Here is a 23533-nt window from a genome sequence, read left to right on the forward strand (position 1 = left end):
TGACCTAATAAATAAAGTAAAACACAATAGAAAAAAACTTATAAATAGTCACAAGTAATTATCATGTCTAGAAATTCAATCTTGCAACTGAATTTTAACATTGATCCGGAATTATGCAGGAACGCAACAAAATACAGATATAAACATAAACATAGAGATGTAGCGGAAATAAAAATTCATTTCATTACTATCAAAGAAGTGACATATGCTTACATACAGAATGGAAATAAACTAGCTTGGGCAATGGTAGTTTATATATAAGAAGAGATGTGGCGGCTGTTAACACGGTTCTAAGCTAAGTCATGAGTAGGTTTTGAAATTTTTATTTTTTAAGATTAATTTTGTAAATTTCAAAAAAAATTAGCGCCCGATTTTCTCAATCAGAGAGTCTCCCCTGTTTTTCGAACAATCTTTCCATTATTGCTTTATTTCCTTCTTTTTTTTTTAAATCCAATGCTACTGGAATTTCTGGTAGCGTTTTCCGTTTTTTAAAATAAAGCCGAAAACACAACCGTTTTCGATTGTCCACGTGTCATAACGGCAGAATATCTAATCCAAATCATGAGATTTCGTGATTGGATAGGTCACAAACTCCAAGTCAAGTCAAGTGGTAGTCATTAATCGTTTTGGTTGATCATGTTTGCTAGGTGTCAGTCACAGCCATAGCCAACCGTTTTCTACCCCACCCATCTTAAATAAATCGTGTTTCCCAAAATCTTAAGCATGTCTACAGCGTCAGTCTCAGCCAATTGTTTGAATTCCTATGGCTGTTCTTTCTGTTCCGTGTAATGCGCTACCGGAATTTCCGGCCAGTCCAAATTAATGTAGGAAAATTGCCAGATTTGCAAGATTCTCGTACAGCCACCTGTAGCAGATCAACTGGACTCTCCAAGGCAACTCGAATTCATCATTACTACTACATGATGTCTAACCCTAGGAGATGAAACACCAAAACGTTGGGCCCTGTTGGGGTAAATTGGTACATCAACTTCCTGGGGTCGTAACTTTGGCATATGATCTTTGTTTGACACGCATGATACCTCATTATAAATATCTATCTGAGGACTATAACTTTTGACTACAAACATCAATTAAAGATCCATGTTTGCCCATTTTCCAAAAAACATGTCATTTTGGGCCTCAAAACGGCTTTGGAAGTTCAGGACCCGAAAAAATTCCAAAAATAGTAAACTATGCTACAATTAAGGAAACTGGAAAACTAAAATAAGCAATGGTGGAGGTCCAAGTGGAATAGGTGGGTGGCCACCAATATCCACCTAGATCAAACATGGTATCAGAGCTAGAAAGAATTGCAGAACAGTGGCATTAGAAGATTAGTGTTATCTCAAATAAAGATACCTTTGTGTTTTAAAGGTCCTACCTATGGATGTCTTTATGAAGCTAGATTTGAATTCTTTTGTGATCCAAGAAAGAAGTTTAAAGCTCTGTGGAAGATCCAAAATAATCTGATCCTAATCGGAATCTAAGACTAATGTATCCTAAATTTTCTTCAAGGCCGAAGGTATCAAGGTTATTTTATTGTGTAGTTCTAGGTTGAGTCCTAGAAGAGTCTAGGTTGACACCTAGAAGAGTTGTATTGTTTATTTTCTATTGTGAGGTCAGAAGTTCTCAATACAAAGATATCTTTGTGAACAAGTTTTTGATCAATCTTTGGGACTAAGATGAGCTCCCGAGGAAATAAAAGAAGTATCAAACTTGTGGTGATGAGACCTGTAATTGGAGCCTCTATAAAACCATGACAAGATCATATTTTTATGGATCTAAGTTCCTTTAGCAGTGGCATGACACTTCTACAAGCTACCTATAGAATCTATCCTCTATGAAAAATTTGTAGATTTGTAAAGAGGAAATGAAATACTTTATCAATGAAAAATTCTTGTGTGGAAGAAGTATAGGATCTAAAAATTATCTTGAAAAAGTATCAATATCCCTATGGAAGAATGAAAGACTAAGCCTCCTCATCTCTAAGGAAAGAACTAATTCAAGGAACTCAAAGAAGTTATAATTTGACAAGAAGTTATTCATCTCTACAAAATACAAAAGGTATGAAGGCCGAAGTAAAGAGAGATAAGAAGAAATTTGTGTACCCTCGATCAAGAAAGAAAAGAATACTAAATGAATAGTTTGAACTTACTGTGGAAACACACTTATTAGGTATCTGATGTTACTATGACACTACTTATACTATGGAGTGTGAGCTCTATAAGGTGTTCTATTTTAGCAGACGTGACATCTGAGTACAGAAACAAGGCATACATATAATACAAAGTCCAAACTATACAAAGCATCCGAAATTTTCTGAAAAGACAAGTTTGGGAATACAAATGATGAATTTGGGGCACAATAAGCTAGTCATAAAACAGATCAAGGCAAGTAAAATTGTTCATCTAAAACATATCTCTCGAAAAGATGGAAATCCTATATATCTCTATGCAAAAAGAACCAAATATCTATCTATGGAAAGGAACAAGACTTTGTAGTAAAATGACTGAATCACTGAGGTCTACACCTCTCTATAATACAAGGAGTTGAATTATCAACAATGCCATACCTGAAGATATGTGAAGTATGTACCAAGATCATCTTTGTGGCACAAGCTTGTGAAGCAACAACGATATCAAGATATACAATAAGGATGTGTTAGATCAATAAGGCCAACTTGTCTTATACATTGAAGTCTGAAAAATCTAAGATACCTCTATTGGAGGAAGATGATATATGTCAACTAAAGTCAAAGGATCAAATCTCTGCAAGTATGGAAAAGGTAAGGTTGAAAGAGGTATGTATAACTTTTGTTCATTTACAGCCAATAACCTTTATCAACTATATTACATTTAATACTTAGTCTTCTAGGTCATGGAGAAATCACATGAAGAATAAGCTAATGATCTTATGCACTCTTGAAAGATAATGTCATATTATAAAAGGGTTTTTACATACATATTAGATACCATTGATATGTTAGCATTTGAATCCTTTCTTTGCATATGTAGATTAGTTTTTTGTGATCAAGGAACAAAACATCATTAGAAAGCTTGATTATAACACTTATAAGGTTTGAAACGAACACATTAGTGTACTTGTAGAAACTAAAACTTTTAAAGAATGACAGGTCTTAAAGACTTTGGAACTTGAAGCATCTAGGATTTGTAAACCCTAGTAAAAGTTTGAATTAGAAATCCCTAGGAATATAAACCCTAACTAATTGTTTTTGTTGTAACAAGAATATTTATCTCCTGAAGATGACATAAATGACATCATGTTGATATAAGGATAAATTTCAAGATTAAGAGGGAGCCGACCTTCCTCAAAAGATAAGCACTCTCCTTGATTACTATTATTATTATTGTCTTTGTAATTTGTTCTTTTATAGTATCCTAATAAAGTTTACAAGTTAAAAACTACTCAAGACTTGTCAACAGATAAAAGAATGGAGAGAATGTAGCTAAGAATGAAGATGGAAGAGCATGTTTGCAGAAAGAGAGAGATATTTGAAGTTTCTCCCAGTAAGAGGGAGAGCATCAAGTTAAGACGATTGCCTCAGTTAGAAGAGTTAATCCATATTTTCAAGAAGATTTGTGATTAAAGAAGACCTACGACTTTGAGAAGGAAGGACTCATGAAGAAATATTGACTTTAGAGGGAGATGGAAGCAAAAGTTGAAATACAATAACACTTGAGACTTGAGGATACATCGTTTGGGTAGGTAGTGCTAATGATGAGTAGAGATACTACTAATGGTTGGGATCTGCTATGGTTTCATGCAAGTGTATGAAGAAAAATTTTGTTGCACTATGGAGGAGAAATATGTGGCGGTTGGTACAATCAACTATGAAGCAATTTGGCTCCATAAAGTGCTTGATGGACTATCTGGTGACATGATACCTTACACGTATCAAAGCTATATGAAGATTGTCAGAGAACTAGGAAGGTCAAAGCAAGTTATGATTTGTGACATGATGCAAAATGGAGCCATGGCGCTATAATATATCTCCATGGCTAAACAAGTAGCCAATTTATTGATGAAGTCCCTTCTTAAGGGAAAGGATGAATACTTTTTAGACAAGCTTAGGCTTGTGGATATCTCCTCGGTTGAGAGGGAGTGAGGATGGACACTATGGTTTCCATGTGTCATGTAATACGTCCAAGACTAACCAACATAATTCTATTGCATGAACACAGGTAGGGAGAATGGTGGATTGGATAAGCATGAGGGACCAAAATTCTTGAGATCTATACTATGACCAGGACTAACAGCCGTAAGAGTCAAGTGCATTGATCTAATATAAGAGTGGTCTAGAGGACTGACATTTCCTTGTGTCAAATTGACAATGGAGTAGAAAATAGGACATACCTTGGTGAACACTTGGGTGGGGTATGCGCCTCGGAGATGCGGTGTGGTGTCCTATTAATGCCTCCCAACATTGTGATCTGTTCTAGTGGGGAGATAGAGTGGACTTGTCAAAGGCCTTGGTAGTTTGACAATGTTGATTATGATGATGTTATCATCATTAAACCTTATCAATCCAGATCATTTCTTATATAATTTTTCAACTTGAGAATATCTTGTTGATTCATTATGAATACCTCCCTCGTTAAGAGGGAGTGTTGAAATTGTAACTAGGTTCGGTCTTCATAATTGTTGTTCTTAATAATATGCATTTCATGTAAAAACGAAAAGAAGAAAAAATATTATTTTGTTTTTAGTGTCAAGCATGTTCTTCATGCTTTATTTTGGTCAAAAGAAAAAGTATAAGGGTCTATTCTTCGCGACCCTATGAAAAGAAAGAAAAAAATATTTTTTGTAAATTTTCCCTCCAAGCTTCCAAGTCATCCCTCCATATGACAAGTCGGCCTACTCAAAATTCGCATATTTTCGCATGAGCAAACAACTATATATTTCCATTGTTCCTCCACCATTTGGCAAGCAATTTCAGTCTTCTTATGTTAAAGATAATTTAGCTCTGTGACATGGAATCTAAGGCACCTTCTTCCGTAAATATAATATTAAGTTGTGGCACCTTTTATCTCTGTGAATGTGAGCTACAAGACACCAACTTCTGTGATAATGATGATGCAATTTTTATGTGATATGTCTTTCCTTGATGATGTGAATTTCTATGATGATGATGATGTGGTTCTTATTTATATGTCTCTCCTTGATGATGTGAGATTTTGCAATGATGTTGATGTGAGTTTCGGTAATAATTCTCTTCTTGGTGACACAAAAATCCTATGGAATGTTTATGTGTTGATGCGAGTTCTTGTAGCATCTATCTTTTTGATAAAGCAAGTCTTCTATGAAACCTATATCTTTGTGACATGACAAACATGTATAAGAAGAGTGGTTGAACATCGTGTGGATGAATCATGGCAGAGTTTGGAGGACTAACTTGGCACTTGTATCACTGGTTGGTTGGCTTGGATTTCTCTTGTTGATGAATAATATATAAGGAAAGGAATGCCATGTTTTCCCCTTGTGGGTTTTTCCCTAGCCTCTGGCCTAACTTATTGTGTCTTTTGTCTTTTGCACATTGTAATCATATAATTGATTGATGACATAATAAATGAAGTAAAATGCTTAATAGAAAAACACTTATAAACAGTTACAAGTAATTATCATGTCTAGAAATTCAATCTTGCAACTGAATTTCAACAACTCCCATTATCATAGGTTTCTTCTTATCTTCCACCTATTTGGTAAAATATTTTCTACCATTACATGACATAGCTTTATGGTGTTTCACCTAGATATTCAATATGTTATAAATTCATATTTTGAATTAATAAATATATGTGCAATATAATTTGAGTGATAAAAACAATACAAGGTGGGAATTGAAAACTATAATTCAATGGAAAACTATAATTTTTTTACTTTTTTCACCAAATGTTATATCACTTTATAACATTTCACTTTATTTTTGTGTTAGATTTATATCATTATCCACATAAGCTCTTTTTATCAACTTTTACACCCCTCTCCATGATAAATTATGGTAAACTTGTTTACATTGTTCCATCCAACCTTCATCGAGTCGAGACTATTTGCAAGGTATAACTGCATTGCATTGCACTTTTCACTATTTGGATGAAGAAAGAAAAATAGATTTAGGTATCAAGCAAGCTTAAAAATATGTGTACGAAGATATTAATTACACTAAAACTATTACCTTGCACTTTTCTCCATCCAATGGGGACGCACATTAACAACACCCATTACTTGGGCTAAATACCCACTTAAATATCCTGGACCAACATACCATATAACCTTCAACCATTGAGCCCTTTGGATGTGATATTTTTCTAAAAGGGTCTTCAATGCCTTCAATTTCTTCTCCACCAACCACATTTACCATGTTTTCATGGGTCCACATATTTCAGTCTCCTTGAAAATGTGTGAGAGTTAATGTTTTTACGCATTGAAAAATCTTGGACGTATATACTTTTGCAATTTGCACAATAGATACTAAATTTATCTCATCTAATACCTAATATCTTCTTTATGGATTTCATTAGAGGATAGCCACCTAAAAGTAAGAGGAATTCAAATGTCAAAATAAAATGATACAATACAAGTAATCAAATGTCAACTAGTTGGTAGTAACACTGAGCGGGGGTGTGAATCACTATTTCGTGTTGGATCAAATTTTACTCAGTTTATACTTTTATTTACAATGTTAACTGAAACATCATTTAATTCAAAACACATTATGCAGTGTATCTAAGCATAAGCGGGAAACACATCATCAACACATCAATACATAGGGACACTATATATTAGGTGGAAAACTTCACTGAAAAAACCATCGTTGTTGTTGTCTTTGTCTTCTTCTTATTAAAAAGAAAATCTCTTATTACATCATGCATCGGTGTACACTCTTACCAGTGTGAAATCTCCTACTTGTTGGAGGATACCACCTCCTCTTGTTTCTCCAACTACCACTGGAAGGAAGACACCACTCCCTGAACAATTTTACCAGCCACCACCGGAAGGAAGCTACCACTCCCTTACTAAAGGCTCAAACCCTCAAACCCTATGTGGACTTCGTTTCACAATATTTCTCATTGGATCCACTTGACTCAAACACACATTAGAGAAATTTTGAAGTCTAAAATGAGCCTCATAAGGAATATATTGTAAAATAATAGTTGAAATAATAAAATAAGATTAGATTACCCCATCAAGTTTTGAAGGAAAAAAAAGTACTTTTGATCTCATATTTTCAACTTATCTCCCTACAATTTTAATCAAATTTTGAGTGTGATAACTCATTGGATGTGGAATTAATTTTGCATCCAAGGAGTGCTCCCTATCAAAATTTGAATAAAATCGTAGAGAGACAAGTTGAAAATACGGGTTGAAAAGTAATTTTTTTTGTTTTTTTATCTTTTTAACTTTTTACTCAAAAAATGGTGATCATTCCCCATGATTGAAATCATTTCATTGAATCATATTGGTTCTTATAAAATTGATTTGTGTTGTACATTTCTTTTTTGAGGCCCACTTTTTACCTCAAAATTTCTCTAATGAATCTTGCAGGGCACGCTTCAACCAAATTTCAAACTGGACCCACATATAACATTTTTCTCAAACTAAATAACAAGACACCAAAACCTCTCTGCAATAATCCTCTGATCAACAAACGAATGTGCTCAAAAGACCATCAAACCCTAGCTCATTAACGTTGTCAATTGCCAAGCCAAACACTTTGCTCAATCTCTTTTATCATCAACTTACTCCTCAAGACATCCCTTGACAATCAGTAGCAAAAGAAATTCGAACAATTCAGAATACTGCCATAGACTCAAACTCAACAGCGCTATAATCTCACCCTCAAACAGTCAATACAAGAACTCTCTGCAACTGTATTCAACTCTTAGAAATCAACCATTACAATGTAGACTCCTAATACTAACAACATAATCCAATTATATTATCTTAACAGCATATCAAGAAATTATTCCTTCAATAAACAGTACCATACTCCAGTGACAAACTCTGGTAAGAAACTCTAATCCATCGAAACCACAAAAAACTTGAACTTTTTCCACTACATTGTAACATAATGCATCCAATAACCCTAATCTTTGTTCACGTTCTGCAAAGATACGTCAGTCAAAACATACTACAGGCTCCTAAAACAATCAATGGTCCTCTAAAACTGAACTTTGTTTATTGCTATTACTACCATATTATCAGAGAAAAATTCCCTACGCTCTTATCATAGTACATAAATTTCCAAGCATACCAATACTCAACCAATACCCTCAATACATCTCAATCAACAAGATAGGTGATCATATTCATCAAATCCTCATAACAGCAGCATAAATCTCTTTGTTCAATACCCAGAAGCATGTATAAATCCCTGCAACACAAATATGTGAGACATATAAGAAATGATCTCCATAGGAAACAACCACTAACTCTGTCTTTGTATGCAAATCACCAATTTATAACACCAAAACTCTGTGAGGCACATGAATATGTTGTCCATATGTCATTCGATCAATTCAAACAAAATCTATCTCTGCAACAAAATCAATGACAACTACAGGTGTGCCTCAACTAACATACATATTATTTTGTCATATAAACCTTTCTGCAATATGGAAGTCATCAAGGGACAAACAAAAACATCACACTCATCAAATTCATAAGCAACCTCTATCCATATTCTAGTGGACAAGATGCAGATCAAGCATATAATGGTAGTTTATGTTTATTTAAGCATATAGACTGATCTGGGAAAAAATTTCTGTCACTATAGGGCCTTCTCCAATTCGATAGTACAAAATCAAACATTAAGCGTATCAATCAAATCCCACAAAAGAAAAGCTCTAGGACAAGGCATAAGACTCTATTATAAATCCTAAAACTGATACAAAATCTATTCCTACGAAACTTGACAGAACTATAGGTGCGCACAATTCAATATATCATTTAGCATTCAGTCTGATCTAAAGGTTTCAACACTCAGATAAATTTGTAGTCACACTGAATAATACTAAGGGGCTACATAGATGCGCACAATACCAATGAATCTCTAACAATTAGAAAACCAAGAAAAAATGTATAAATTCAATCTAAAAGAAAAGTGTCACTTGATATCTTTTTTCTCCAGAGCTATGGCAAAGAACTCTCAACCAATACCTTTCATATGCATAGTTAGATCTATTGGTGTGCTTATCCTGCATTTGTTAGACATACATGGAGATAGGACTTAACCCTCTTTATCAAACCTTCAACTTACCTGGTTGATCCAAGAACATTTGTATATCCTCCACCAATTTCATAAGAAGGAGACAAGAATAAACATTGTTTAATCTAGACTGATCCCTCAAATGCTCGGCTCCCATCAGATGCTCATATTGATTTCATATTTCTTTCACACATAGGCTGATCAATTTTCTTGGATATTTAGAGCTTATCTTCCTCAAGATTACCATGGGAAAATATATGGATTTCATTGATGGATTTTTTTACCACATCAAATGAAGGTTAGATATCTGTGTGCACATGAATACCTTGGGAAGTTCAATGGTTTGCAAGTAAGGTTTATTATTTTCATCCCTTACAAGAATAAACACACCTCTATTCTCGGGAAGTGCATTATAACATAGGTAACATTCTTTCTAGGGTGTGTTATAATGTGATTTTTCTACTTCTTCAGTTGTGCTACCAGGATCCTCTACCCAAACCTCTGTCGAATTGCTTCAACACTTCAAAACCTATCCAACTTCTTCTACAAGTATCTCCAAAACCTGTCCAAGCATCTCTTTCCATCTTCCTCTGCAAGCATCAAGATATCATCACAACACTACAACTTGTCAGATACCTCCACATCCTCCTATAAATCTACTGCCAATCACCAAGAGTGTGATAAGATCCAGGTTGACATAGTGTGACAAGATCAGGATTTAGTTTGACATTAGGGCCAACATACTAGACATAATGCCAACAATGTCCCCCTTTGGTGTTGATATTATCCTCCTACAAAACACCAAGTCCTTCTCTCCCCATTTGACATCAATGGTAAAGGGTAATACCAGGCTGAGAGAGGTACTTCCCCTGAAATTCTCAACACCATGCTAACTACAAAGCTGATACAAATTGATCTTTTGATAAAAGTTGATGTTTCTCCTTCAAAAAAATAACTCAACTACACACCATGTCTCTCATGCTAACCATGCTCCCCCTAAGCATATAATTTGGCTACAATAATACTCTCTTTGCTTCTTTACAATAAGGCTCCTTTCCAAGTGCAAGAGATTAACCCACTTTTGACTAATGGTGTATAATGATGTGAAATACCAGTACAAATCTCCTTGGAGAAAATACATGATTGTAATATATATAACTCTTCTATAAGTATGCATATCACCAACCAATGACTCATGAATACATTGACTCAAGTTGCATCATTCCATCAAATGACCCGATACAAACTGAGACAAGGGCTATGTCAATGATATACAACGTAATAACTTGACATATAGTTGAACTTGCACACATCTATAATACATGTTGGACATAATGTGTCTCTAAATGCATCAAAATATAAAATATAATCTTATCATGACAGAGCATATAAAATATGAGGCTCAACCATATAGAATCATACTTATATAGCACCAACTCTAGTTCCAGGCAATAAATCATGAAGCAACAAAACCATCACTAGCAATAGATGAGTTAATACACCAGCAATATTTCCAACACCATTAATGAGTAGTCAATCAAATAGCGCACCAAAGAGGAAATGTAAGGGAACTAAACTAACAACAACAATAATATAAGATTTTGCAATGAAGCACCATTAGCAGCTCATAAAATCATCATGGATTTTAACCTCTCACCATTAGGCTCAACACATTATCTACTCATGAGATCAACATCCCAAGAAACAACTATGTACTCCTCAAACCATGATAAATCTTGCAATAAACCAATGTCAGATAAGTGCATTTCCTTTTCTGCTAGCATGGTGTTAATTTTTGCAACTGTGGTCAAATTCCACCTTGGATAGCTCAGATGACCGAGATAATGATTGCGTTGGATTCCTCTTTTCGAGAGGATGAAAATCGACCTAAAGATCACCCAATTTGGTAAAGCGGAAGTTGAGTTTTGAATTATTTTATTCATACATGTATTATGGAATGGGTCGGCCCTAATCACATGTGTAACTGCTTAGGTTGGCCTCAACCCCAAGTGGACCCTCATGAAAGCCTATAAATAGAAGAGACCTCAAGCTCATTTAGACACATTGATCAAGCCATCTTCTCTTCTCTTATTGTCTTGGTTCGCACAGGTCTCTCGGAGGAAAGTTCACACAATGGTCTGAAATCTCAGGGTCAAATCTCGCATAGATCTAGGGTTTTCTGGGTCTCGGATCCTGGCACAAAACTAGACATTTTAGTCCTTAGACATTGACACACAGTGGTCTTGGCAATGTCCAGGGAGCCTTGGATGCTGACACAGTGTGTTATGAGAGCATCTAGGGTTTCAGAGATAGATCGAGTTGTATTAATCCCTAGACGCTTTCACAAAGTGGTCCTTAGAGTGTTCAGGCTACCATAGATGCTCGCACAATAGCCTTATGAGAGCATCTAGGGATTGAGATAGATTTGGGTATGTTTGACTCTAGACGCCCTCAGCTAGTTCACCTGGGAGCATCCAAATCTGTTATGGACGCAGTCTTCCAGTTCTGCAGAGAGTGTCTAGGACTGTTATAGATGCTCGCACAGCTCCTCCCACGTCTGGGACTCAAAGATGAGATTTCAGTATTCTGAAGATTCCGCTCAGTGACAACAACGTTTAAAAGTATCCGACAATTGACTTCAGTCAGTCACAATACATTATGGTCATCAGAATCAGGGTTTTGATTATACGCATGATTAGATATGTTTCATGGATATCATAGTTGTTTTGTTGCATAGATAAAGTTATGAATCATTGGACTCTCTTTTGTTGAATCATTTGATGACGATCTAAGAAGAAGAAGATTCACAAGGGTTTTCCCTAGAGTGGGTTTTTCCCTGGTCTTGGACCAATCTTGGTGTCTCTATGTGTGTGAATGCTTTTCTTATATTTTTTCTTTATGTTATGTTGCATTGATGATGATGATGATGTTGTTATTTATATATAATTGCATATGTTGATGAATAATGGTATAGATTTAAATAATGTAATGATGATATGGGGTGAACTTAATGTATTAATGAAGAAATGCAATTATCAAAGTAAAGAACAATGTAGCCCTACGAAAAATTAACATGGTATCAGAGTTGGGCTGAAGAAAAGTCATGGAGGTCACCCTGATGATGACAACTTTGATGGAAGCAATAAGAGGACGATGGATACCTAAAAGAATTCTAGGATTTGAAGAAAAACCTAAGCAACTTGATTATTAGGGTTTGATGGATTCTATGAGGTTAGGGTTGGAGAGAAAACCCTGGTTTATGGAAACAATATGAGATATGGAACCTAGCTGGTCAATGTGAAAATGCTCAAGGACTTGACAAAGATTTGATGAAGCCCTAGATGGGATAATCCCTACAAGACCTGATTGGATAATTGAAGGAAACATTGGTATATGGACCATGGACATTGATGGCTCTTGAAGATTGGTTCAAGAGGAAGAGGATCACCTCTCATTGAAGATAAGTATTTCTTGACTTATGATGCCTCTTAATTTTGTTTAGACCTATGGTTCTGATGATTATGTTTATTTCTTATACTTCCTGCATATGTATATGAGTATATGGATGTTTCTAACCTCCTTGATAAGATGTGATGAGTAGATCCTTCTTGAGGATCATTTGAGATGCAGGAAATAAAATCTATATCTAGAAAGAGATAAAGAGGTACTTGATGAAAAGGTGACAAGCACTACAAGCTGCCTATGAGAAGGTGCACATGTATTTTAGGTGTGCATGGTATGTTGTATTTCAGCTATAACATTGATTACTAGGTAAACCCTAAGGTATGATGAGAATGTCCCTTTCTTTGATATCTCATGCATGCACATGAATGTGACTTGGATCTATGTTTCCTGTGATGAAATGATGCACCTGGTGTTGAACATTTTGATCTTCTTGAATTCTATGAGGCTAGCTAATAGTGATACATTAATATACTTATTGATAGGCTAACATCCATCCGTTGGACATATTGATCCTATAAAGAAGGCTAGCAACTTGTCTCTAGTAAATGATACTCTTGATACTTGTCATGATGGATTTCATATAGAAGGATAGCTCATTGACTCCTATACATGAGTCTATTGATAATTCTTGTGATAAGCATGATGAAAGAATATGGAAAGAGAGATTGACACTCTCATTGTTTCCATAAAGTTTTATTTAATGACCTTACCTAGTCCTATTAATCATGATAAGCATGATGTTAGAGGTATAACTATGAGATTGATATTCTATATCTCTTACTACCTGTGGTCATGTCTTGATAACATATGGTAAAGTTGAATGCCCTAACTTGATGAAGTGACTTGATAGAAAGTGCTATTGTGTTCATAATCTTTGAGATGTGATGTTGCATCTATCTGTTGCTTTGAGTCTAACCTTTGATGAAAGATTGATGTCAGGATGTTGATAGCCATATGTTCTAACAAATCTGTTGTTTCTTGACTCTAGTAGAGATAGGTTGATGACATGAATGAAGATGAATAAAGTAGATCCCCAGTTAGAGGGAGAATCTCTTCTCAAGACTCATATTCATATTACTATTTGCATTATGTGCTATTGAAGTATGATTTATGTGCATCTGACAGTATTGATCTACAACAGAGTGTCAGATCTGAAGCCCATACAAAACTTAGGGTTTCTTCTCCAAACGCAGTCATGAAACTGGGGGATCTCGTCCTTGGACGCACGAATGCTAAGGCCCAGAGAGTGTCCAAGTAGTTAAAGACGCTCCCATGCTAACTTGAAGGGAGCATCCATGGGTTTTACTACAGTTGACCATCATTTGAAGCTTCCTAAAGCTGTTTGAACTCTTAATTAAGGTGTCTCTAACATATCTTGCCACTGTAATCTGATTTCTGAAGCTTTTGGGTTAAATTGTTGATCACATAAAAATGAAGTATTGTGGATGAAATCAGATGGTCACCTGGAAGATGTCAGTTCCACAAATACGTTGCAAATAACAAGATCTGGAAGCAGGAAAAGCTTGTATGTCTACCATAACATGAACATGCAGACTGATCTTGTATTTGCAGGTGATTGGGACATACATATAGATATGTCACTATGTTTGTGCTACAAGAGGTTGGCATGATTTGGCTAATTGATATAGATGAACAATGTTTTGTTGTAATGCTTGAAAATAACTTTGAATTGATGATTGAGATATGTTAGATCTCTCTACGATAGTGAATTTGGACTTGCCTTGATGGTGTGATTTGACAATTGTTGATTTTCCCTGATGTCTATGCTATGTGGGTATTCAGAAAAATGATTTTGTATTGGCCTCCTCATTCATAGCACAATGGTTGAGGTAATCATAAATGTGATTCAACATGAAATTGAACCCTGCATAACTCATCCTTGGTGTATGCATTTTCACCTATCAACATAAATGAATTATGTTATGATTATGACTTGATGAAGTTTGGATTGATATTGCATCACTGGTTACATCTTGTTGGCATGATAATAAATGAAGTCGAGATATGATATGAGCTCCACCTGTCTCCTGGTTAAAAGAATTGATACTGCGATGTTGATGACTTTGATAATGGTTGTGATCTGACTTCTAAACCTTGATGAGATGACTTTGTTGATGTGATGATACACCATTGATTTTGTAAGGTTGATTATGTTGGCTTAGTAAGGCATTATGCTTGTAAAGAGCATTGCATGAAGCAAGCTCCCCAATCCAGATATGTCTATATTTGACAGTTATTTGATTAAGTCATGATGATGAGTTCCAAGGTATGACTTTGATTTTGATTATGGTTTTGGTTTTACATATTGATGGTCTACTCTTGACAGGTGATGAGCCTCTGATGATCTAAATCACAGGGAGATAAATTCTGAAGCTCGAAATGATGTATCATGGCATGATTAATTGATTTCTGGAATTTGGAAAATAAATTCTATATTGCAAAGTTGTTGAGAAATGTTTTTGAATAATGAAAATGCAAATCCTTGTATACTCCAATTTGAAGTTCAAATATGTTGTTAAACTTGACATGGCATCTGACAGTTGATTGAAGCATTGATGTTCCATTTTGAACATCCATCTGTATATGTATGATGTGCATAGAACCTAAATAAATTCTTGATTGAGCTACTATATTCACATAAAGTTTCCACTTAGCATCCTTTGAAATATCTGCATGAGATATTCTATTTTTGAGACTGAGATAGTTCTCCTATGACATGTAACAACATGGATGTATTGTTGTTGATAGAGATTATTGTTAAGCACATTTGGATGTTGCTTTAGTATGATATCTGGCATGATACTTGGACGAGAGGTCCATAGTACAATTGAGGATGAGTATGATGTTGCTAACATGGCTAGCTATGAGGCAGGATGAAGAAGATCCTTAGAGAGTTGTCTAAGCATGATCTGGATATGACATGGGTACATTGTGATCTAATTAGCATAAAGTCCCATATTTATAGCTGGGACTGAGATACTCTCATATATTGAGATAGTGCAGTTGTTCGAAACAAGCCCAGGCTTGTGGTTGGCACCTCCTTGAGAGGGAGGATGATTGTGGTATCATTTTATGATTTATATGATTATTTATGTTCTAACATTTGATTTGATTTGATGTCTTGTATGAATAGGAAATTAGCTTGTATTGAGACAAGATGATACCATATTTAAGTATGATGAGAGCAGCGTTGATCAAGAACACTGAGCCAACTCTTCCTCCCTGTCTGAGCTCCCAAGGTGAGGATTGAGATGGGGGAATCCTGGGGTTGAGGGAAATATGGACAATAGGGAATGACCCCTATCTATTACCCATAGGGTTGAAGATGTTTCCCCCCTATTTTCATAGGGTCAGAGAACGTTGCTCCACTGTTTGGTCTTTGTGAAGTATACCCCAATTGGCATCATATCCACAAGCAGGGCTTGTCGGGAATACCGCTCCTCATATGGCTAATGAGTTGAGAGTGTACTTCGGGTGTACAACCCATGTCAATTATGATGTAGGTGTTCTACCACGTAACTATTTAGGGCCATCGATGGGAAGATCAATAGGAAATAGGATGGGTTGAGATAACCCTATGCGATTCTAGGTTGAGATTGAGCTCCCTAATGAGATCCCAGGGTCGATATGTGCTCCCCTGTGTGTTTGGAGATCCTATTGCTCGATATGGGGTTGTAGATGTATAGCTCCCCCATGAGATTCTAAGTCGATATGTGCTCCCTGATGTGGTTCCAGGCAATGTCTTAAAACTCTGACTCCGACTCTGACTCGGCCGAGGGTCGACTTCGACTCCGACTCCAACTCGGTATTGACTCGGCCGGCTCGATTTCAATGACTTAGTCGTTGTAAAAAATACATTTTTTTTTATAATATTGCATAACATCGAAGCTTCCGAGGTTAATTACAGTGGTCAAATTACAACTACAACACTGTCTTTTAGCATGATGCCTAAGCATAGATATATATCTATCAAGGAGAATTAAACTGACCTGTGCTAGATCAAGAACCAAGCAGCGATATATGAATGTTTCGATCTCATTCTTGAGACTAGCTTGAAGTCTTTATTTCTAGTTGAAGATTGTCGTGAAAGTTTGGGTGATCTAATTACATTATCTTCTTCAACAATCATCTCAAACTAGAATTGATCCTTATTCAAATCTATCATATTCTTGAGGCATTAGTAATATCAGTACTTCCGATTTGGGAATTTGATCCTCAAAAGTAAGTTCAATTTGAAGAGATGATATAGCTCGTGTATGATAACAAAAGTTTAGCACCCATGTACAAGGCAATGTAGGATGTGTGAATTGCATGAGCTTTCAGCTTGGTATCGAACATCATAATCAAGTTTATATATATAGCAAGGCATTGACAATGGACATATATAGGCTGGTGGGAAAAATATCCAATCATCCAAGAACATTAATTCAGTCTTGCAGCAATTGGATACTTGATAACATTGTTTTCCAACCTGGCCAAGTAGGCTTGGAAATCGGCTCGGTATTAACCCGGCTGGCTGAACCGGTTCATTGGCCGGGTTGACTCGGGGAGGCTATGGCTTGGATCAACTCGGCCGAGTCGGTTCCGATCCGGCGGAATCTTAAAACATTGGTTCTAGGTTGAGAAGTGCTCCTTGATGATATGCTCTCTGATGATGATTGATGATGATATTTTGGGTAGTATCCCGCTGGTAGAGATTCCAAGTAGTAGCCTAATGGATGGAGGGTGGTAGATTAATCTCCCCTCCAGTAACAAATCCTTCTTCTTCTAGATTCGATAATGTTCAACATATGGACAGGAACAATCAAGAGATAAGCGAGAATAAGAAAATGATAGATCGAGATGTACAATGATGATTTGTGTTGATGAGACACTTAAGATGGACATGGCACGATGAGCACATGACAGAGATGATCCGTTACGATACGTGATGACACTTGAAGATTCCAGAATGACACATTGAGCAATGGAAAAATATTGGCAGGTGGAATTCTCCCTAGTTGAGAGGAAGTGTTAATTTTTGCAACTGCAGTCAAATTCCACCTTGGATAGCTCATATGACTGAGATAATGATTGCATTAGATTCCTCTTTTCGAGAGGACCAAAATTGACCTAAATATCACCCAATTTGGTCAAGCGGAAGTTGAGTTTTGAATTATTTTATTCATACATGTATTATGGAATGGGTTGGCCCTAATCACATGTGTAACTGCTTAGGTCAACCTTAACCCCAAGTGGACCCTCATGAAAGCCTATAAATAGAAGATACCTCAAGCTCATTTAGACACATTGATCAAGCCATCTTCTCTTCTCTTATAGTCTTGGTTCACACGAATCTGTCGGAGGAAAGTTCGCACAAGGGTCTGAAATCTCAAGGTCGAAGCTTGCACTGATCTAAGGTTTTCTGGATCTCAAACGCTTGCACAAAACTGGACATTTTAGTCCTTGGACGTGGGCATACGTTGGTCCTGACAGCATCCAAGGAGCCTTGGATGTTGGCACAGTGTGTTATGGGAGTGTCTAGGGTTTCAGAGATAGATCGGGTTGTATTAGTCCCCATACACTCATACAGAGTAGTCCTAAGAGCGTACAGGCTGCCATATATGCTCACACAACAGCCTTATGAGAGCATCTAGGGCTTGAGGTAGATCTAGGTATGTTTGACTCGAGACGCCCTCATCTAGTTCACCTGGGAGCGTCTAGATCTATTCCAGACATAGTCTTCTAGTTCTGCAGAGAGCATCCAGAACTCAAAGATGAGATTTCAGTATTTCGAAGATTCCGCTCAATGAAAACAATGTTCAATAGTATCCAGTAGTTAACTTCAGTCAATGACAACACATTACGGTCATCAGAGTTAGGATTTTGATTATAAGCATGATTAGATTTGTTTCATGGATATCATAGTTGTTTTGTTGCATAGATAAAGTTATGGATCATTGTACTCTCTTTCGTTGAATCATTTGATGACGTTCTAAGAATAAGAATATATGCAAGGGTTTCCCCATAGTGGGTTTTTCCCTAGTCTTAGACCAATCCTAGTGTCTTCATGTGTGTGCATGATTTTCTTCTACTGTTCCTTTATGTTTTGTTGCATTGATGACGATGTTCTTTATATATAATTGCATATGCTGATGAATAATGGTATAGATCTAAATAATGTAATGATGATATGGGGTGAAATTAATGTATTAATGAAGAAATTCAATTATCAAAGCAAAGAACAATGTATCCCTATGAAAAATTAACACAAGGGACCATAATGCCAATAATGAATCATTGAAATACTAGAGACATATGAGATGATCCCCCTGAACATGTGCCAATCCTTCATCACCACACCTTGACACCATTTATAAGTCTTCTAACAAATCCCTAGGTGCGTAAATCAGTGATCTAACAACACATCAAGAGCCATACAAATCATGAATATGCACAAGGATTTAAAATTTATCCAATGAAATAGTACACATGTAAACCCTCTTTTCATGCATCACATGCACCTCTTTCCAAAGAACAAGGTGATCAAGTTCTTATGTTGCCACCATCTACTTCTCTGGAGGTTATGCACCTCACATTCACTTCTGCGTTCCTTTTAGGAATATGTATCATATGCAATACATTGCAGTGGGGAAAATCTTCCCCTACTCTAAATCTGAAGAGGAGGAGTTTGACTTATTATTTCTTCCCATATTTTTCTTTAGTACATATACTTGGTCCATTTTGACATAACATTTCCAGTGTATTCTTTTATAATTTTACATCTTATTGAGGTAAATATAACTACATGGCCTCTGTCAGCTATTTGACCCACACTAAAAATGTTCTTCTTTAGCCCTTCAACCAATAACACATTATCTTCTTATGTACTTTTAACATCAAGATTAGTTATACCTTTTCCTAGCACCTGCATTGATGCACTGTTACCAAGAATAACCTCACCACCCTTGGTTTCCTTGAGGGAGATAAATTTGCTATTATTACCAGACATGTGATGAGATCATCTGATGTGTATGTACTAGTGATTTTCTTCTTCTAGTGCACACAAAGCAAGGCCACAATTCACTTGCTACTCTTCCTTTTTCTTGATATGATGAATGCTAATGGATGCATCTTCTTTAGGTCTTTCAAAAAATTTATTCATGTCCAATTTCTTTTCTTCAATAGGTTTTACTTGTTGTCTGAAATGTCTAAATGAATTCATTGACTTGGTCTTACATTCTTTTGCTACATGTCTGAATTTATTGCATGTAGATCACTTTATGTGTCCAAAGAAGGGGACAAGAGAATCATAGTACTTCTAATTTGTGTTTCTATCATTTGTATATGATCATTAATAAATAGCTTTATGACTAAAACATTGCATGTAAAATAATATACTTTAAAGAAACTTGAGTACTTGGGAACCAATGATCTTCCTATGGAGAGATTGTTTGCTTGATGTATGAACAATCTGCTTCTGCAATCAGATGCAATGTGTTCAAAGTTGTGACAGATAAAACATTCGATATCATTGGTCAAGGGAGAGAATGAATCATTGTTTCTATTTCTACCATAATCGTTGGGAGAAAATTATTCTCTTTGAAAAATCACTTTTCTTGGTTATTAGTTAATCTGCCTTCTTAATTATTTACCAAGATTTTCATAATTTTTGTTGGAATAAGGAATTACTGAGAGCAAGGGGTGAATAAATAATAGTGAGGTTATTAAAATTTAAGCACAATTCTTATATTTCCTTTTACTTCTACCAGTTACTTGTGAGAGAATTCACACTACAATATAGATGTACAGTAAAGTAAACTATTCGCATGAGCACACGGTCCGTCACTTGAGTAGCACACACATATTGAAACATGTATTTTTAGGTGGAAACCCAAAGGGAAAAAACCACCAAATTATTTTTTATTATGATGTAAATTAATCACCCACTTAATTACATCAAGTTGTTTGTGGGCACCCACTCACAGGAGGCCCAAACCCCCTTAAGATTGTAAGCCACCACTTGCTAAGAGGCACCAACATTGCATGAATGTAGGCCACTACCTACTCTAGCCATTGTTCTGTTTTTCATACAATTTTCAGACTAAAAATAGAGGCCAATACAAATGCTCAAAAATATAAACTTGATCTATTGGTGCACCAGCTCCTTTCCTTCTACTATATAGTTCCACTTTCCACCACCCTCTCCATTGTTCAACAAGCTCTAGTCTTGGCCCTCAACTCCACTATAAAAATAGTTACCTCTCGACACTTAGCTCTCTGCTCCTCACACACTTAGATTCAACATAATTGTTGCATCCCCCACTTGCTCAATGGAAATCCTAGGTTTTTTTCCTCTTCTACACAATGGTCGATGTTTTCTCTGTTGTTCTCCTACCATCTTTGTTGTCTTTGTAATCTCTGCAACACAGTGCATGAAAGCATTCTTTTATATGGCTCTACATGTTTTTTTTTCCATCAAAGTGAAAGGCCACAATAACTACATTAAACTCTGAAAATGGTCTTTATTTACTCAGCCATTGCAGTTGCATTAAATTACAAAATGGGCATCAAAGTATCTCCTCATACTGAGAAGTAAATCTCAATCAACCCTGCACACTCAACAAGTACCTCTATTAAATTTTTCCTCTGCGAATAACACAGTCCTCCATTCCTCTTAAATTTCCACAAAGCTCAACTCATACTCCAAGTATGTCTCTCATTCCTGCTTTAGCTACAACACTCCATCAGATCCCATCAATTCACTAGGATGGTGTTCATGAGTCATTTCCTTCATTTAATTCTTCATGGCATGTAAGTGAGAACATAAGAGACTTGCTTATGTATGGATCATGCTTCATTATTCCATTTTGTAGACCATGGTCATCTTTGTATTTTAAACCAAATCTCTTTACAATCGCCATTAATTTGGCCACCAACCCTCTTGTGCACATTTGTCTGGTTGTCCCGGGATTTTGCTTATCCAATTATGGCTAATACCAATTATGGAATAAAAAACAAATATGGAGGACTTCTCTCCAAAGCTACCAACTCATCCATGCCTTTTAATCATATGTTGTTACTGAGTTGGAGGCCTGGATGCATTGGTACTTGTAACTTTTTCCAAAAACATTTCATAAGAGTTACAAAATTTTGAGCTTCTGGGCACTGGCCCACTAGTGTGTACCACTGAAAATTTGTTGTCGACTCATTTCATGCCTTTAACCATATGCCCACAATGAATTTTTCTTTTTTATTAACCTGAAGGTCAATGGTCACCAAACATGCACAAACCAAGTCTTAGACACAACCTTTATCCCCTGGCCTTATTCATCCAGAAGGCTTTTCTTTTGATTTTGGATTGAAATCCTTTGGTCACAAAAACACGCAAAAACCACTGCTTAGACATCCATTGGGCCCCACTCATATATATACGTCTTTTCAGAGCTGAAGCCCAGATGTATGCATGCCCGTAACAATTTATAAAATGAATTTCTTATTCCTTACGGGCTTCTGGGCATCCAGCTTGGCCCACCTATGTGCTCCATTGGCTCTGTCGCTCCTCTTCCTTTGTGCTTTGTTATTGAATATTACGAGCTTGACCCACTTCCACTTGTTGGAATCATGTATGCCATACTGGCCTCTGCTTGTTGGCCCCACTCTTATATATATACACACACACATTATTGCGGAGTCGGAGCTTAGATGCCTGCATGCTTGTACCCTTTCAAGTAAACCTCTGGGCTTTCGAGCCTTTCGGGGTTCCAGTCTTCCTAGCCTTTCGGGGCACTGAGAACTGCTACTTATGGCTTAAAGGTAATTACTTTGACTAACCATAACTTTTGATCCAGAATGCCATTTGTAGAATTCTATATCTTTTTCCTTACTTTGACTAACCATAAATTTTGATCTAGAGGGCCATTTGTAGACTTCCACATATCATTGGAAATATTTCCAAGCACTTTCCAACTATGCCACTTTCATGAGAAACTGAGTTGATCTCTTGATACATAATCTCCTCCAAATTTTGAGACTCCATAGGCATCATAGCCATCCTTTTATGGCTTCTCCAGTAAGCCTATTACTATTATGATTCTCTACAAAATATTGCAGCATCCACGGGAGTCCACCTGAACAACATGTTCATCAATGCCAACAATTGCTACCTCCAACCTCAATGTTGATCTGGTTGACATCAATCCCAACATACTGAGTGCCACTAGCCATTCAGAGAAAACCAACTATCCAACAATATCCCCCTTTGGCATTGATGGAAACAAACCAAGATCCCCCTGAAACGAGGCATGGTTTTCCTCATCGTTGTTCTTCTCCCCCTTTGACATAAATGGCAAAGGATTCTCCTAAAATCCTCCTCTGAAACACTGCAACCTACTCTTCAATTGATCCTTCAAGCTAAGTAGCTACTAATACTCATTGTAATTGAGTCATTTTGGAGGGGGAGTCACAACTCCTATTTCTTGTCAGATATACACAAAGGGTTATCTTGCAAGTGGCTTAGTGAAGATGTCTACAAGTTATTCTTTAGTGGCCACATATTCAATTCGAACAACATTAGCAATAACTTGTTCTCTTAATAAATGAAACTTGATAGGAATGTGCTCGGTCTTTGAGTGCATGGCAGGATTCTTAGAGATGTTGATAGCACTAGTGTTGTCACACATGATTGGAATTGGATTAGTCAACTCTACCTTAATTTCCTTCAAGATCTGCTTCATCCAAAGAATTTGTGAGAAGCAAATGGTAGTTGCAATATATTCTACTTCGGCAGTTAATAGAGAGATGGAGTATTGTTTCTTTCTAACCCAAGACACTAAGAAATAT

This window comes from Pinus tabuliformis, chromosome Q, assembly GCF_031772625.1.
Source record: "Pinus tabuliformis cultivar Carrire ecotype Pingquan chromosome Q, CPIR1, whole genome shotgun sequence".
Taxonomy (NCBI): domain Eukaryota; kingdom Viridiplantae; phylum Streptophyta; class Pinopsida; order Pinales; family Pinaceae; genus Pinus; species Pinus tabuliformis.